Here is a 16765-nt window from a genome sequence, read left to right on the forward strand (position 1 = left end):
CTTCCAAAATGCATCACCTCACATTTATCTGCATTAAATTCCATCTGCCATTTCTCCACCCAATTTACCAGCCTATCTATATCCTGCTGTATTGTCCGACACTGTTCATCACTATCAGCAAGTCCAGCCATCTTCGTGTCATCTGCAACCTTGCTGATCACACCAGTTACTCCCTCATGTTTGTTTTAGAAGGAGTCATGTTTGAGTGGCAGCTGTGTTGCTTGTCTTTGGTGAAGTTGGAGATGCAAAAGGGACTGAGAAAAGCATGTTTCAATACAGATTGTAAAATGGTGTTGGTGTGCAAAAGCTGAGTGAGTGCAGATTGTTTGTGGTGCAGGAATGGAGAGTGTTTGGCACTGTCTGTTCAATCAGTTGGGATGAATGAATGGTTGTGCTTTGTTTTAACACAAAGGAAATGTGTGTTCTCCTGTTCAGTTAGAATACACAATGTGTAGCACACAGTGGAAAGACAGAAACAGTGTAAGTTGTCAGGATGGCCGAGTGGTCTAAGGCGCCAGACTCAAGGAGTGTGATTCCTTACCTTGTGTTAAGGCTGGTGAATTCTGGTCCCTTTCTAGGGGCGTGGGTTCAAATCCCACTCCTGACATTTCCATTTTACATGACAAATGTCGCCCCCGGAAACACAATGTCTGCGAGACTCAAATGCAATTTGCACCTGCCTTCTTTTACTGCTTCAATGCTATTTACAATTCAAAACAAACACAGCTTACATCTCCACAATCATATCATTCACACACAAAACAACACATTTGTCTCAATCTTCATGCACTGAATTTCAGTGCTTCTTTCAAACTTTAAGATTCAATTCCAGAAGCAGCAATCCTCGGACGGGTCAGCTGTGACCACCTGCTTGCTGCATTGCACATTGTTTTCTATCATAAGAACATAAGAAATATGAGCAGGAGTAGGCCATCCAGCCCCCTGAGCCTGCCCCACCATTCAATAAGATCATGGCTGATCTGAAGTGGATCAATTCCACTTATCCGCCTGTTCCCCATAACCCTTAATTCCCTTATCGATCAGAAATGTTTGTACCTGTGACTTAAACATATTCAACGAGGTAGCCTCCACCACTTCAAGGGGCAGAGAATTCCAGAGATTCACTACCCTCTGAGAGAAGAAGTTCCTCCTCAACTCTATTCTAAACTGCCCCCCCCCCGACTTATTTTGAGGCTGTGCCCTCTAGTTCTGGTTTCCTTTTGAAGTGGAAAGAATCTCTCTACCTCTATCCTATCGAGCCCTTTCATTATCTTATACGTCTCTATAAAATCACCCCTCAGCCTTCTAAACTCCTATGAGTACAGGCCCAATCTACTCAATCTCTCCTCATAAACTAACCCCCACCCCACCTCTGGTATCAACCTGCTGAACCTTCTCTGTACTCCCTCCAAGGCCAATATATCCTGTCGCAAATAAGGGGACCAAAATTGCACACAGTACTCTAGTTGCAGCCTCAGGGTACAGCAAGACAGGGAGGTATTGCTGTACAGTTGCAGCAAGACCTCCCTGCTTTTATATTCTATCTCCCTCGCTATAAAGGCCAACATTCCATTCGCCTTCCTGATCACCTGCTGCACCTGCAGACTGAGTTTTTGTAATTCATGCACAAGGACCCCCAGGTTCCTCTGCACAGTGGCATGGTGTAATTTTTCACCATTTAAATAATACCCCATTATACCTTTATATAATATACCATTATGCCTTTCAATCCCATTGAGCACATTGCTGCTTCTGACAAAGAGACCAAGTGTCCAAGAATGCAACTTGGTGTACACAAACACAACTGCATTCAACTGTCTTACTTTCGTAATTATCTGCAAGGATAACAGTGACTTTAACATTGCAACTCAGTCCTTCAGTGGAAGTACAAAGCTGCCAGAATTGAAGCCTTTGAAGTTTGGGTCTTTCAGGTGGAAATGTTCAGATTAATGCCACTGGGTAGAAGCTCACGGTGTGCAAATTGCCTTTCTTAAATCTCCAGGATCAAGATGTGCTGGTCACTATTTGCGGAGAAGTCATTGCAGATGTATCACGTTAATGTCTTGGAATCAAGGAATGGCATGGGAATGAGAATGTGAAATGTTTAATTGGGAAGATGATTGGTTGATGGGTTGTTTTAGAAGGAGTTGTTTTGAGTAGCAGCTGTGAGCGAGTTGTCAGGATGGCCGAGTGGTCTAAGGCGCCAGACTCAAGGAGTGTGATTCCTTGCCTTGTGTTCAGGCTGGTGAATTCTGGTCCCTTTCTAGGGGCGTGGGTTCAAATCCCACTCCTGACATTCCCCTTTTCATTTTGACCTCCCTGCAGGAGTTGCCCATCTTTTACCAGGACCTCCTCACCGTCTGGAACGCGGTCACCTCGCGATGCACTTCTCCCCCGTCAGGAGTAGCGGCTCTGATGTGAGAGCCGTTGCTCAGGAATCCGTACCTCCAGCCGTATAACTTCAGGTGGCTGACGTAGAGGGAGGCTCTGGACACCGGGGTGACCAGGATCGGGGACGTGCTGGATGGAGGAGGAGCGGGCTGGATGAACCCTGGCGTGCTGGCTGAGCGCGCGGGGGTGTCCGTCCGGCACGCGGCCAAAGCCATCCAAGACCTTAGGACGGTCGTGCTCGGCCCTGAAAGTACACGCGAACTCAAGGCGGCTCAGGCGTGCGGTGGGATCCCATCCGAGCGTTCCCCTGTTTGGACGGAATTTCACATTGGCCTGAAGCCGGGACCCCCCTCCCCGGGTCAGGTGCCCCACAGCATGAGCCGCCTCGCAGAAATGTTCTCCGTGCCTTTTTGCAGCACGCGGAGGCGTTTCCTGTCCGGGCTGCTGCTGCACACCTTCCACTACCGCGTCCTCGCCCGTCGCCCGGACACACCTTGGCGGGCCTTGTTGCCGCCAGGCGGCGGAGGTCCCCGATGGAGGTCCCTCTATGGAGGGATCTCCCCCAATTACCTCGGGGACCTGGGGTGGAGGGTGCTCACGCAGCAGTGCCACACAACCGTAGGATTCACTGGTTCGTGGGCTCCCGAGACTGCTCTTTCTGTGGCCTTGTGGAATCCGTGGACCACGTCTACGTTTTGTGTTAGAGATTGCACTCCCTTTTTGATTTTCTGAATAACCTTTTATTGATGTTCTGTTTGCATTTCAGTCCCACGCTCCTGATCTACGGACACCCGGTGCGGAGAGGGGAGGGTCGGGATGCCGATCTCCTCGTGAACCTGCTCCTGGGCCTGGCGAGACGCGCCATCAACGGGTCCAGGCAGCGGGTGATCGACGGGGTCGTCCATCCCTACTGTCTGCCCCTCTACCGCGGCTACGTTCGCGGCCAGGTGTCCCTGGACAGGGAGCACGCAGTGTCCACAGGCACAGTCGACACCTTCCGTGCCCGTTGGGCACCGCAGAGGGTGAGGTGCCTTATACACCCCGACAATCACATTTGATTGGAAGTGTCTTAAGTTTCCTTTGTACTTTTTGTTTCTGTTCGGACCGTTCCCCCTCCTTTTGGGGAGCTGCCCCCTTTTTCTTTGTCCGAATGTAATTTAAGTTTGTTTACTTGGTTCAACCCGAAAGACCGAGTGTGGGCTGTGTGTATAAAAGGTGAGTGGCAGCTGTGTTGCTTGCCTTTGGTGAAGTTGGAGATGCAAAAGCTACTGAGAAAAGCATGTTTCCTAACAGATTGTAAAATGGTGTTGGTGTGCAAATGCTGAGTGAGTGCAGATTGTTTGTGGTGCAGGAATGGAGAGTGTTTGGCACTGCCCATTCAATCAGTTGGGATGAATGAATGGTTTGTGCTTTGTTTTGACACCAAGGAAATGTTTGTTCTCCTGTTCAGTTAGAATACACAATATGTAGCACACAGTGGAAAGGCTGAAGAAGAGTAAGTTGTCAGGATGGCCGAGTGGTCTAAGGCGCCAGACTCAAGGAGTGTGATTCCTTACCTTGTGTTAAGGCTGGTGAATTCTGGTCCCTTTCTAGGGGCGTGGGTTCAAATCCCACTCCTGACATTTCCATTTTACATGACAAATGTCGCCACCGGAAACACAATGTCTGCAAGACTCAAATGCAATTTGCACCTGCCTTCTTTTACTGCTTCAATGCTATTTACAATTCAAAACAAACACAGCTTACATCTCCACAATCATATCATTCACACACAAAACTTTACACGCAACACATTTCTCTCAATCTTCATGCACTGAATTTCAGTGCTTCTTTCAAAATTTTAGTTTCAATTACGGAAGCAGCATCTTAGGACGGGTCAGCTGTGACCATCTGCTTGCTGCATTGCATATTGTTTTCCACCATTATACCTTTCAATCCCATTGAGCACACTGCTGCTTCTGACAAACAGGCCAAGTGTCCAAGAATGCAACTTGGTGTGCGCAAACACAACTCGATTCAACTGTCTTACTTTTATAACACTTGTGGATAGCTGTGAACCCTTTCTTTGAGCACTGTCAGACAATACAGCAGGATATAGATAGGCTGGAAAATTTGGTGGAGAAATGGCAGATGGAATTTAATCCAGATAAATGCGAGGTGATGCATTTGGAAGAATTAATGTAGGGGGGAGCTATACAATAAATGGCAGGGCCATCAAGAGTATAGAAACACAGAGGGACCTAGATGTGCAAGTCCACAAATCCCTGAAGGTGGCAGCACAGGTGGAGAAGAAGGCATATAGCATGCTTGCCTTTATAGGACGGGGTACAGAGTATAAAAGGTGGAGTCTGATGTTGCAGCTGTATAAAACGCTGGTTAGACCACATTTGGAGTACTGTGTCCAGTTCTGGTCGCCGCACTACTGGAATGACGTGGAATCCTTGGAGGGAGCGCAGAGGGGGTTTACCAGGATGTTGCCTGGTCTGGAGGGTCTTAGCTATGAGGAGAGATTGGGCAAATTGTGGTTGTTCTCCCTGGAAAGATGGAGAATGAGGGGAGACCTAATAGAGGTGTATAAAATTATGAAGGGTATGGATAGGGGGAACAGTGGGAATCTTTTTCCCAGGTCAGAGGTGACGATCACAAGGGGTCACAGGCTCAAGGTGAGAGGGGTGAGGTATAATTCCAATATCAGAGGGACGTTTTTTACGCAGAGGGTGGTGGGGGCTTGGAATGCCCTGCCAAGTAGGGTGGTGGAGGCAGACACGCTGGCATCATTTAAGACTTACCTGGATTGTCACATGAGCAGCCTGGGAATGGAGGGATACAAACAAATGGTCTAGTTGGACAAATGCGCGGCACAGGCTTGAAGGGCTGAGGGGCCTGTTTCCTATCCTGTACTGTTCTTTCTTCTTTGTAATTATCTGCAAGGATACCAGTGACTTTAACATTGCAACTCAGTCCTTCAGTGGACGCACAAAGCTGCCAGAACTGAAGCCTTGAAGTTTGGGTCTTTCAGGTGGAAATATTCAGATTAATGCCACTGGGTAGAAGCTCACGGTGTGCAAATTGCCATTCTTAAATCTCCAGGATCAAGATGTGCTGGTCCCTCTTTGCGGAGAAGTCGTTGCAGATGTATCACGTTAATGTCTTGGAATCAAGGAATGGCATGGGAATGAGAATGTGAAATGTTGAATTGGGAAGATGGTTGGATGATGGGTTGTTTTAGAAGGAGTCGTGTTTGAGTGGCAGCTGTGTTGCTTGCCTTTGGTGAAGTTGGAGATGCAAAAAGGACTGAGAAAAGCATGTTTCCTGACAGATTGTAAAATGGTGTTGGTGTGCAAAAGCAGAGTGAGTGCAGATTGTGTGTGGTGCAGGAATGGAGAGTGTTTGGCACTGCCTGTTCAATCAGTTGGGATGAATGAATGGTTGTGCTTTGTTTTTGCACAAAGGAAATGTGTGTTCTCCTGTTCAGTTAGAATACACAATATGTAGCACACAGTGGAAAGGCTGAGTGAGAGCAAGTTGTCAGGATGGCCGAGTGGTCTAAGGCGCCAGACTCAAGGAGTGTCGATTCCTTACCTTGTGTTAAGGCTGGTGAATTCTGGTCCCTTTCTAGGGGCGTGGGTTCAAATCCCACTCCTGACATTTCCATTTTACATGACAAATGTCGCCACCAGAAACACAATGTCTGCAAGACTCAAATGCAATTTGCACCTGCCTTCTTTTCCTGCTTCAATGCTATTTACAATTCAAAACAAACACAGCTTACATCTCCACAATCATATCATTCACACACAAAACTTTACACACAACACATTTGTCTCAATCTTCATCCACCAATCATCCGTGTTTCTTTCAAACCTTAAGATTCAATTACACAAGCAGCAATCTGAAGACTGTTGGAGTGGAATCAAAGTAAAGGACACAAATGGACTCTGGGAAGGGACAGTAAAAGGGACTGACTTTGGGCACAGACATTTACACAAAGAGTTAAATCTGTCGTGTTTAAATCACTGCAGGGAACTGGTCAGACCTTGGGCCACCTTAAAACCTGAGAGAAGAGCAGACCCAGAACAATGAGTTTGATAATGTGATCAGACACAGATGGAGTCGTGGGGGTTACAGATAGTGTGACATGAACCCAACATCCCGGTTGAGGCCGTCCTCATGTGTGCGGAACTTGGCTATCAGTCTCTGCTCAGCGACTCTATGCTGGCGTGTGTCATGAAGGCCACCTGGGAGAACGCTTACCTGAAGGTCAGAGGCTGAATGCCCGTGACTGCTGAAGTGTTCACTGACTGCAAGGAACACTCCTGCCTGGTGATTGTCGAGCGGTGTTCATTCATTCCATGTTGTAGAATCTACATGGTCTCCCCAGTGTCCCATGCCCCCCGGTCATCTATTCCTGCAGCAGATCAGGTAGACAAACAGGCCAAGTGTCCAAGAATGCAACATGGTGTGTGCACAAACACAACTGGATTCAACTGTCTTACTTTCGTAATTATCTGCAAGGATACCAGTGACTTTAACATTGCAACTCAGTCCTTCAGTGGAAGTACAAAGCTGCCAGAATTGAAGCCTTTGAAGTTTGGGTCTTTCAGGTGGAAATGTTCAGATTAATGCCACTGGGTAGAAGCTCACGGTGTGCAAATTGCCTTTCTTAAATCTCCAGGATCAGGATGTGCTGCTCACTGTTTGCGGAGAAGTCGTTGCAGATGTATCACGTTAATGTCTTGGAATCAAGGAATGGCATGGGAATGAGAATGTGAAATGTTGAATTGGGAAGATGGTTGGATGATGGGTTGTTTTAGAAGGAGTCGTGTTTGAGTGGCAGCTGTGTTGCTTGCCTTTGGTGAAGTTGGAGATGCAAAAGGGACTGAGAAAAGCATGTTTCAATACAGATTGTAAAATGGTGTTGGTGTGCAAAAGCTGAGTGAGTGCAGATTGTTTGTGGTGCAGGAATGGAGAGTGTTTGGCACTGTCTGTTCAATCAGTTGGGATGAATGAATGGTTGTGCTTTGTTTTAACACAAAGGAAATGTGTGTTCTCCTGTTCAGTTAGAATACACAATATGTAGCACACAGTGGAAAGGCTGAGTGAGAGCAAGTTGTCAGGATGGCCGAGTGGTCTAAGGCGCCAGACTCAAGGAGTGTCGATTCCTTACCTTGTGTTAAGGCTGGTGAATTCTGGTCCCTTTCTAGGGGCGTGGGTTCAAATCCCACTCCTGACATTTCCATTTTACATGACAAATGTCGCCCCCGGAAACACAATGTCTGCAAGATTCAAATGCAATTTGCACCTGCCTTCTTTTACTGCTTCAATGCTATTTACAATTCAAAACAAACACAGCTTACATCTCCACAATCATATCATTCACACACAAAACTTTACACAAAACACATTTGTCTCAATCTTCATGCACTGAATTACAGTGCTTCTTTCAAAATTTTAGATTCAATTACAGAAGCAGCATCTTAGGACGGGTCAGCTGTGTCCACCTGCTTGCTGCATTGCACATTGTTTTCCACCATAAGGATATAAGAACATAAGAAATAGGAGCAGGAGTAGGCCATCTAGTCCCTCGAGCCTGCCCCGCCATTCAATAAGATCATTGCTTATCTGAAGTGGATGAATTCCACTTACCCACTTTCTCCCCATAACCCTTAATTCCCTTATTGATCAGAAATCTATCTACCCGTGACTTAAACATATTCAACGTGGTAGCCTCCACCACTTCAATAGGCAGAGAACCCCAGAGATTCACTACCCTCTGAGAGAAGAAGTTCCTCCTTAACTCTGTTCTAAACTGCAGCCCCCCCCCCCCACCTTATTTTGCAGCTGTGTCCTCTAGTTCTGGTTTCCGTTCTAAGTGGAATGAATGTCTCTACCTCTATCCTATACAGCCCCTTCATTATCTTATATGTCTCTTTTTGATCACCCCTCAGCCTTCTAAAGTCTAATGGGTACAGGCCCAATCTCCTCAATCACTCCTCATCAGCTAACCCCCCCCCATCTCTCTATCAACCTGCTGAACCTTCACTGTATTCCCTCCAAGGCCAGTATAGCCTTTCACAAATAAGGAGATCAAAATTGCACACATTACTCTATTTGCAGCCTCAACAGTACCTTATACAATTGCAGCAAGATGTCCCTGCTTTTATATTCTATCCCCCTCGCGATAAAGGCCAACATTCCATTTGCCTTCTTGATCACCTGCTGCATCTGCAGACTAAATTTTTGCGATTCATACACAAGGACACCCAGGTCCCTCTGCACAGTAGCATGTTGTAATTTTTCAACATTTAAATAATATTCCATTATACCTTTCTACCCCATTATACCTTTATACAATATACCATTATACCTTTCAATCCCATTGAGCACACTGCTGCTTCTAACAAACAGGCCAAGTGTCCAAGAATGCAACTTGGTGTGTGCACAAACACAACTGGATTCAACTGTCTTACTTCCGTAATTATCTGCAAGGATACCAGTGACTTTAACATTGCAAATCAGTCCTTCAGTGGAAGCACAAAGCTGCCAGAATTGAAGCCTTTGAAGTTTGGGTCTTTCAGGTGGAAATGTTCAGATTAATGCCACTGGGTAGAAGCTCACGGTGTGCAAATTGCCTTTCTTAAATCTCCAGGATCAAGATGTGCTGGTCACTGTTTGCAGAGAAGTCGTTGCAGATGTATCACGTTACTGTCTTGGAATCAAGGAATGGTATGGGAATGAGAATGTGAAATGTTTAATTGGGAAGATGATTGGTTGATGGGTTGTTTTAGAAGGAGTTGTTTTGAGTAGTAGCTATGAGCAAGTTGTCAGGATGGCCGAGTGGTCTAAGGCGCCAGACTCAAGGAGTGTCGATTCCTTACCTTGTGTTAAGGCTGGTGAATTCTGGTCCCTTTCTAGGGGCGTGGGTTCAAATCCCACTCCTGACATTTCCATTTTACATGACAAATGTCGCCCCCGGAAACACAATGTCTGCAAGACTCAAATGCAATTTGCACCTGCCTTCTTTTACTGCTTCAATGCTATTTACAATTCAAAACAAACACAGCTTACATCTCCACAATCATATCATTCACACACAAAACCTTACACACAACACATTTGTCTCAATCTTCATGCACTGAATTACAGTGCATCACTCAAAATTTTAGATTCAATTACAGAAGCAGCATCTTTGGACGGGTCAGCTGTGACCATCTGCTTGCTGCATTGCACATTGTTTTCCAACATAAGGATATAAGAACATAAGAAATAGGAGCAGGAGTAGGCCATCTAGTCCCTCGAGCCTGCCCCCCCAATTCAATAAGATCATTGCTGATCTGAAGTGGATGAATTCCACTTACCCACTTTCTCCCCATAACCCTTAATTCCCTTATTGATCAGAAATCTATCTACCTGTGACTTAAACATATTCAACGTGGTAGCCTCCACCACTTCAATAGGCAGAGAACCCCAGAGATTCACTACCCTCTGAGAGAAGAAGTTCCTCCTTAACTCTGTTCTAAACTGCAGCCCCCCCCACCTTATTTTGCGGCTCTGTCCTCTAGTTCTGGTTTCCGTTCTAAGTGGAATGAATGTCTCTACCTCTATCCTATACAGCCCCTTCATTATCTTATATGTCTCTTTTTGATCACCCCTCAGCCTTCTAAAGTCTAATGGGTACAGGCCCAATCTCCTCAATCACTCCTCATCAGCTAACCCCCCCCCATCTCTCTATCAACCTGCTGAACCTTCACTGTATTCCCTCCAAGGCCAGTATAGCCTTTCACAAATAAGGAGATCAAAATTGCACACATTACTCTATTTGCAGCCTCAACAGTACCTTATACAATTGCAGCAAGATGTCCCTGCTTTTATATTCTATCCCCCTCGCGATAAAGGCCAACATTCCATTCGCCTTCTTGATCACCTGCTGCACCTGCAGACTGAGTTTTTGCGATTCATGCACAAGGACACCCAGGTCCCTCTGCACAGTAGCATGTTGTAATTTTTCAACATTTAAATAATATTCCATTATACCTTTATACCCCATTATACGTTTATATAATATACCATTATACCTTTCAATCCCATTGAGCACACTGCTGCTTCTGACAAACAGGCCAAGTGTCCAAGTATGTAACTTGGTGTGTGCACAAACACAACTGCATTCAACTGTCTTACTTTCGTAATTAACTGCAAGGATACCAATGACTTTAACATTGCAACTCAGTCCTTCAGTGGAAGCACAAAGCTGGCAGAATTGAAGCCTTTGAAGTTTGGGTCTTTCAGGTGGAAATGTTCAGATTAATGCCACTGGGTAGAACAAAGAACAACACAGCACAGGAAACAGGCCCTTCGGGCCTTCAAGCCCGCGCCGCCCATTTTAACCCTCAATGAGTGCCTCATTCCAATCCTTCGTCTACCTACAACATTTGTCTACATCTCATGGAACTCCACAATAAAGGGGATGCAAATTTAGGGAGTTAAATTTGTGCCAGATTAAGGGAGATTCAATTTAGGGACAATTTATTTCCAGCAATCAGCCTAAAAGCACGTTTTTGGGGTGCGGGAGGAAACAGGAGCACCCGGAAAAAACCCACACAAGCACAGGGAGAATGTGCAAACTCCCACAGACACCGACCCAAGTCGGAGATCCAACCGGGTCCCTGTAACTGCACAGCAAACAGTGATAGTCACTGAGCTGTCGTGTTGCCCGTCAATTGGTCCAATTTAAGCGTAAACAAACGACGTGAAGCACTAGGCAGCTCTCGAAGCAACATCCAAGAGCAGCCCTCACATGACCCACCACGTGTATGCCCCTTGTTGGCCAACAAGGCGGACCGAATCACCTGTGGATGTAAAAAAGAGACATCAATAAACATACAACAGCCCAAACAGACATTAACAGGAGATCCCCAATAGCTCCAACTTAAGAGACAGGTGAGCATTAAAATATGTTGGACGGCCGATAGGAATCTGTTAATTCCTAGGAATGTCCTGAGGCTCTTGATCCTCAACTAGAACAGTCTTTTGTATCCCTCCATCTCTAGTCTGCTCATGTGCCTGTCGAGGTAAGCCTTAAACAACTCTAGCATGCCTGCCTCCACCACCCTACTTGGCAGTGCATTCCAGGCCCCCACAACCATCTGTGTGAAAAACCTCCCTCTAACATCCGAATTATACCTCGCCCCTCTCACTTTAAGCCTGTGACCCCTCATGATTTTTGCATCCAACCTGGGAAAAAGCTTCCCACTGTTCACTTTATCTATAGCCTTCATAATCTTATACACCTCTATTAGGTCTCCCCTCACTCTCTGTCTTTCCAGGGAGAACAACCCCAATTTGCCCAATCTCTCCTCATAGCTAAGACCCTCCATACCAGGCAGCATCCTAGTAAACCTCCTCTGCACTCTCTCCCAGGCCTCCACGTCCTTCCGGTAGTGCGGCGAGCAGAACTGGACACAGTACTCCAAATGTGGTCGAACCAACGTTCTATACAACTGCAACATTAGACGCCAGCTTTTATACCCAATACCCCTTCCTATCAAGGCAAGCGTACCATATGCTTTCTTCACCACCTTCTCCACCTGTACTGCCACCTTCAAGGACTTGTGAACTTGCACACCTAGGTCCCTCTGTGTATCTATACTCTTAATGGTCCTACCATTTATTGTATAACTCCCCCCTACATTATTTCTTCGCATTTATCTGGATTAAATTCCATCTGCCATTTCTCTGCCCAATTTACCAGCCTATCTATATCCTGCTGTATTGTCCAACACTGTTCATCACTATCAGCAAGTCCAGCCATCTTCGTGTCATCTGCAACCTTGCTGATCACACCAGTTACTCCCTCTTCCAAATCATTTATATATATCACAAATAGCAGAGGTCCAAGTATGGTACCCTGCGGAACACCACTAGTCACAGACCTCCAGCTAGAAAAAGACCCTTCCACTGCTACCCTCTGCCTCCTGTTGCCAAGCAAGTTCTCAACCCATCTAGCCACCTGTCCTTGTATCCCATGAGCCTTAACCTTTTTCACCAACCTGCCATGAGGGACTTTGTCAAACGCCTTACTGAAACCCATATAGACGATATCAACGGCTCTTCCTTCGTCAACCGTTTTTGTCACCTCCTCAAAAAATTCTACCAGATTTGTAAGGCACGACCTCCCCTTTACAAAGCCATGCTACCTGTCACTAATCAGATTGCTATGTTCTAAATGTGTATACACCCTATCTCTAAGAATCCTCTCTAACAACTTCCCTACCACTGACATCAAGCTCACTGGCCTATAATTACCTGGGTTATCCCTGCTACCCTTTTTAAACAACGGTACCACATTCGCTATCCTCCAATCCTCTGGGACCTCACCTGTGTCCAAAGAAGAGACAAAGATTTGCGTCAGAGGCCCAGCAATTTCATCTCTCATCTCCCTGAGCAACCTAGGATAAATGCCATGAGGCCCTGGAGATTTATCAGTTTTAATGCTACCTAAAAACCCTAACACTTCCACCCTTGTAATAGAGATTTTCTCCAACGGGTCAACAACTCCCTCCAAGACACTTCCAGACAACAAGTCCCTCTCCTTTGTGAATACTGATGCAAAGTATTCATTCAGGATCTCCCCCATTGCCTCAGGCTCCAAACATAGTTCCCCTCCTTTGTCCCGAAAAGGAACAACTTTTTCTCTAACAACTCTTTTGTTCCGAACAGGTGAATAAAATGCCTTTGGATTATCCTTAATCTTGTCTGCCAAGACCATTTCATGCCCCCGAAGCTCACAGTGTGCAAATTACCTTTCTTAAATCTCTAGGATCGCGATGTGCTGGTCAGTCTTTGTGGAGAAGTTGTTGCAGATGTATCACGTTAATGTCTTGGAATCAAGGAATGGCAATGGGAATGAGAATGTGAAATGTTTAATTGGGAAGATAATTGGTTGATGGGTTGTTTTCGAAGGAGTTGTGTTTGAGTGGCAGCTGTGTTGCTTGTCTTTGGTGAAGTTGGAGATGCAAAAGGGACTGAGAAAAGCATGTTTCCTAACAGATTGTAAAATGGTGTTGGTGTGCAAAAGCAGAGTGAGTGCAGATTGTTTGTGGTGCAGGAATGGAGAGTGTTTGGCACTGCCTGTTCAATCAGTTGGGATGAATGAATGGTTGTGCTTTGTTTTTACACAAAGGAAATGTGTGTTCTCCTGTTCAGTTAGAATACACAATATGTAGCACACAGTGGAAAGGCTGAGTGAGAGCAAGTTGTCAGGATGGCCGAGTGGTCTAAGGCGCCAGACTCAAGGAGTGTGATTTCTTACCTTGTGTTCAGGCTGGTGAATTCTGGTCCCTTTCTAGGGGCGTGGGTTCAAATCCCACTCCTGACATTTCCATTTTACATGACAAATGTCGCCACCGGAAACACAATGTCTGCAAGACTCAAATGCAATTTGCACCTGCCTTCTTTTACTGCTTCAATGCTATTTACAATTCAAAACAAACACAGCTTACATCTCCACAATCATATCATTCACACACAAAACTTTACACACAACACATTTGTCTCAATCTTCATGCACTGAATTTCAGTGCTTCTTTCAAAATTTTAGATTCAATTACAGAAGCAGCATCTTAGGACGGGTCAGCTGTGACCATCTGCTTGCTGCATTGCATATTGTTTTCCACCATAAGAACATAAGAAATAGGAGCAGGAGTCGGCCATATAGCCCTTCGAGCCTGCCCCGCCATTCAATAAGATCATGGCTGATCTGAAGTGGATCAATTCCACTTACCCGCTTGCTCCCCATAACCCTTAATTCCCTTATGTGTCAGAAATCTATCTACCCGTGATTTTAACATATTCAATGAGGTAGCCTCCACCACCTCAATGGGCAGAAAATTTAGAGATTCACTACCCTTTGGGAGAATAAATTCCTCCTCAACTCTGTTCGAAACTGACCCCCCCTTATTTTGAGGCTGCGTTCTCTAGTTCAGGCTTCCTTTCTAAGTGGAAAGAATCTCTCTACCTCTATCCTATCTAGCCTCTTCGTTATCGTACATGTCTCTATAAGATCCCCCCTCAGCCTTCTAAACTCCAACGAGTACAGGCCCAATCTACTCAATGTCTCATCATAAGCTAACCCCCCATCTCCGGTATCAACCTGCTGAACCTTCTCTGTACTCCCTCCAAGGCCAATATATCCTTTCACAAATAAGGGGACTAAAATTGCACACAGTACTCTAGTTGCGGCCTCACGAGTGCCTTGTAGTTGCAGCAAGACCTCCCTGCTTTTATATTCTATCCCCCTCGCGATAAAGGCCAACATTCCATTCACCTTCTTGATCACCTGCTGCACCTGCAGACTGGGTTTTTGCGATTCACGCACAAGGACACCCAGGTCCCTCTGCACAGTAGCATGCTGCAGCTTTTCACCCTTTAAATACTATTCCATTATACCTTTATACCCCATTATACCTTTATATAATATACCATTATACCTTTCAATCCAATTGAGCACACTGCTGCTTCTCACAAACAGGCCAAGTGTCCAAGAATGAAACTTGGTGTGCGCAAACACAACTGGATTCAACTGTCTTACTTTCGTAGTTATCTGCAAGGATACCAGTGACTTTAACATTGCAAATCAGTCCTTCAGTGGAAGCACAAAGCTGCCAGAATTGAAGCCTTTGAAGTTTGGGTCTTTCAGGTGGAAATGTTCAGATTAATGCCACTGGGTAGAAGCTCACGGTGTGCAAATTGCCTTTCTTAAATCTCCAGGATCAAGATGTGCTGGTCACAGTTTGCGGAGAAGTCGTTGCAGATGTATCACATTACTGTCTTGGAATCAAGGAATGGCATGGGAATGAGAATGTGAAAAGTTGAATTGGGAAGATGGTTGGATGATGGGTTGTTTTCGAAGGCGTCGTGTTTGAGTGCAAATGTGAGGTTATCCACTTTGGAAGAAATAATAGTAGAAGGGATTATTATTTAAAGGGTGAAAAGCTGCAGCATGCTACGGTGCAGAGGGACCTGGGGGTCCTTGTGCACGAATCGCAAAAACCCAGTCTGCAGGTGCAGCAGGTGATCAAGAAGGCGAATGGGATGTTGGCCTTTATAGCGAGGGGGATAGAATATAAAAGCAAGGAGGTCTTGCTGCAACTGTACAGGGCACGAGTGAGGCTGCAACTGGAGTACTGTGTGCAGTTTTGATCGCTGCATTTGCAAAAGGATATATTGGCCTTGGAGGGAGTACAGAGAAGGTTCACTAGGCTGACACTGGAGATGAGGGGGCTAGCCTACAAGGAGAGGTTGAATAGACTGGATCTGTACTCGTTAGAGTTTAGAAGGCTGAGGGGGGATCTTATAGACACAAAAAAGATAATGAAGGGGTGAGATAGGGTAGAAGTAGAGAGATACTTCCCGCTTAGAAAGGATAGCAGAACTAGAGGGCACAGCCTCAAAATAAAGGGGGGACAGTTTAGATCGGAGTTGAGGAGGAATTTCTTCACTCAAAAGGGTGGTGAGTCTCAGGAATTCTCTGCCCATTGAAGTGGTGGAGACTACCTCGCTGAATATATGTAAGTCACGGGTAGATAAGTTTCTGATACACGAGGGAATTAAGGGTTATGGGGAGAAAGCAGGAAAGTGAAACTGATCCACTTCAGATCAGCCATGATCTTGTTGAATGGCGGGGCAGGCTCGAAGGGCTAGATGGCCTACTCCTGCTCCTATTTCTTATGTTATAATGTTTGAGTGGCAGCTGTGTTGCTTGTCTTTGGTGAAGTTGGAGATGCAAAAGGGACTGAGAAAAGCTTGTTTCCTAACAGATTGTAAAATGGTGTCGGTGTGCAAAAGCAGAGTGAGTGCAGATTGTTTGTGGTGCAGGAGTGGAGAGTGTTTGGCACTGTCTGTTCAATCAGTTGGGATGAATGAATGGTTTGTGCTTTGTTTTTACACAAAGGAAATGTGTGTTCTCCTGTTCAGTTAGAATACACAATATGTAGCACACAGTGGAAAGGCTGAGTGAGAGCAACTAAAACCTGGTGTTGTCAGACTTTTTACTGTGTTTACGCCAGTCCAACGCCGGCATACCCACATCATGAGAGCAAGTTGTCAGGATGGCCGAGTGGTCTAAGGCACCAGACTCAAGGAGTGTGATTCCTTACCTTGTGTTAAGGCTGGTGAATTCTGGTCCCTTTCGAGGGGCGTGGGTTCAAATCCCACTCCTGACATTTCCATTTTACGTGACAAATGTCGCCCCCGGAAACACAATGTCTGCAAGACTCAAATGCAATTTGCACCTGCCTTCTTTTACTGCTTCAATGCTATTTACAATTCAAAACAAACACAGCTTACATCTCCACAATCATATCATTCACACACAAAA

The 16765-nt window shown here is 45.7% G+C and overlaps 8 non-coding genes across 8 annotated transcripts; all 8 read left to right on the plus strand.

Moving 5' to 3' along the window:
* The first annotated feature begins 487 nt into the window (after positions 1–487).
* Positions 488–607, plus strand: trnal-caa (transfer RNA leucine (anticodon CAA)). Its single transcript has 2 exons — positions 488–525; positions 562–607. It is a non-coding gene; the product is annotated as a tRNA-Leu (tRNA).
* Positions 608–2176: 1569 nt separating this feature from the next.
* On the plus strand, positions 2177–2296 carry trnal-caa (transfer RNA leucine (anticodon CAA)). The gene is made up of 2 exons: positions 2177–2214; positions 2251–2296. It is a non-coding gene; the product is annotated as a tRNA-Leu (tRNA).
* A 1597-nt stretch (positions 2297–3893) lies between these two features.
* Positions 3894–4013, plus strand: trnal-caa (transfer RNA leucine (anticodon CAA)). The gene is made up of 2 exons: positions 3894–3931; positions 3968–4013. It is a non-coding gene; the product is annotated as a tRNA-Leu (tRNA).
* A 1905-nt stretch (positions 4014–5918) lies between these two features.
* On the plus strand, positions 5919–6039 carry trnal-caa (transfer RNA leucine (anticodon CAA)). The gene is made up of 2 exons: positions 5919–5956; positions 5994–6039. It is a non-coding gene; the product is annotated as a tRNA-Leu (tRNA).
* A 1464-nt stretch (positions 6040–7503) lies between these two features.
* On the plus strand, positions 7504–7624 carry trnal-caa (transfer RNA leucine (anticodon CAA)). The gene is made up of 2 exons: positions 7504–7541; positions 7579–7624. It is a non-coding gene; the product is annotated as a tRNA-Leu (tRNA).
* A 1590-nt stretch (positions 7625–9214) lies between these two features.
* On the plus strand, positions 9215–9335 carry trnal-caa (transfer RNA leucine (anticodon CAA)). The gene is made up of 2 exons: positions 9215–9252; positions 9290–9335. It is a non-coding gene; the product is annotated as a tRNA-Leu (tRNA).
* A 4310-nt stretch (positions 9336–13645) lies between these two features.
* trnal-caa (transfer RNA leucine (anticodon CAA)) lies at positions 13646–13765 on the plus strand. The gene is made up of 2 exons: positions 13646–13683; positions 13720–13765. It is a non-coding gene; the product is annotated as a tRNA-Leu (tRNA).
* Positions 13766–16490: 2725 nt separating this feature from the next.
* Positions 16491–16610, plus strand: trnal-caa (transfer RNA leucine (anticodon CAA)). The gene is made up of 2 exons: positions 16491–16528; positions 16565–16610. It is a non-coding gene; the product is annotated as a tRNA-Leu (tRNA).
* Positions 16611–16765: the final 155 nt, after the last annotated feature.

This window comes from Carcharhinus amblyrhynchos, chromosome 20, assembly GCF_965287045.1.
Source record: "Carcharhinus amblyrhynchos chromosome 20, sCarAmb.v2.hapA, whole genome shotgun sequence".
Lineage (NCBI taxonomy): Eukaryota > Metazoa > Chordata > Chondrichthyes > Carcharhiniformes > Carcharhinidae > Carcharhinus > Carcharhinus amblyrhynchos.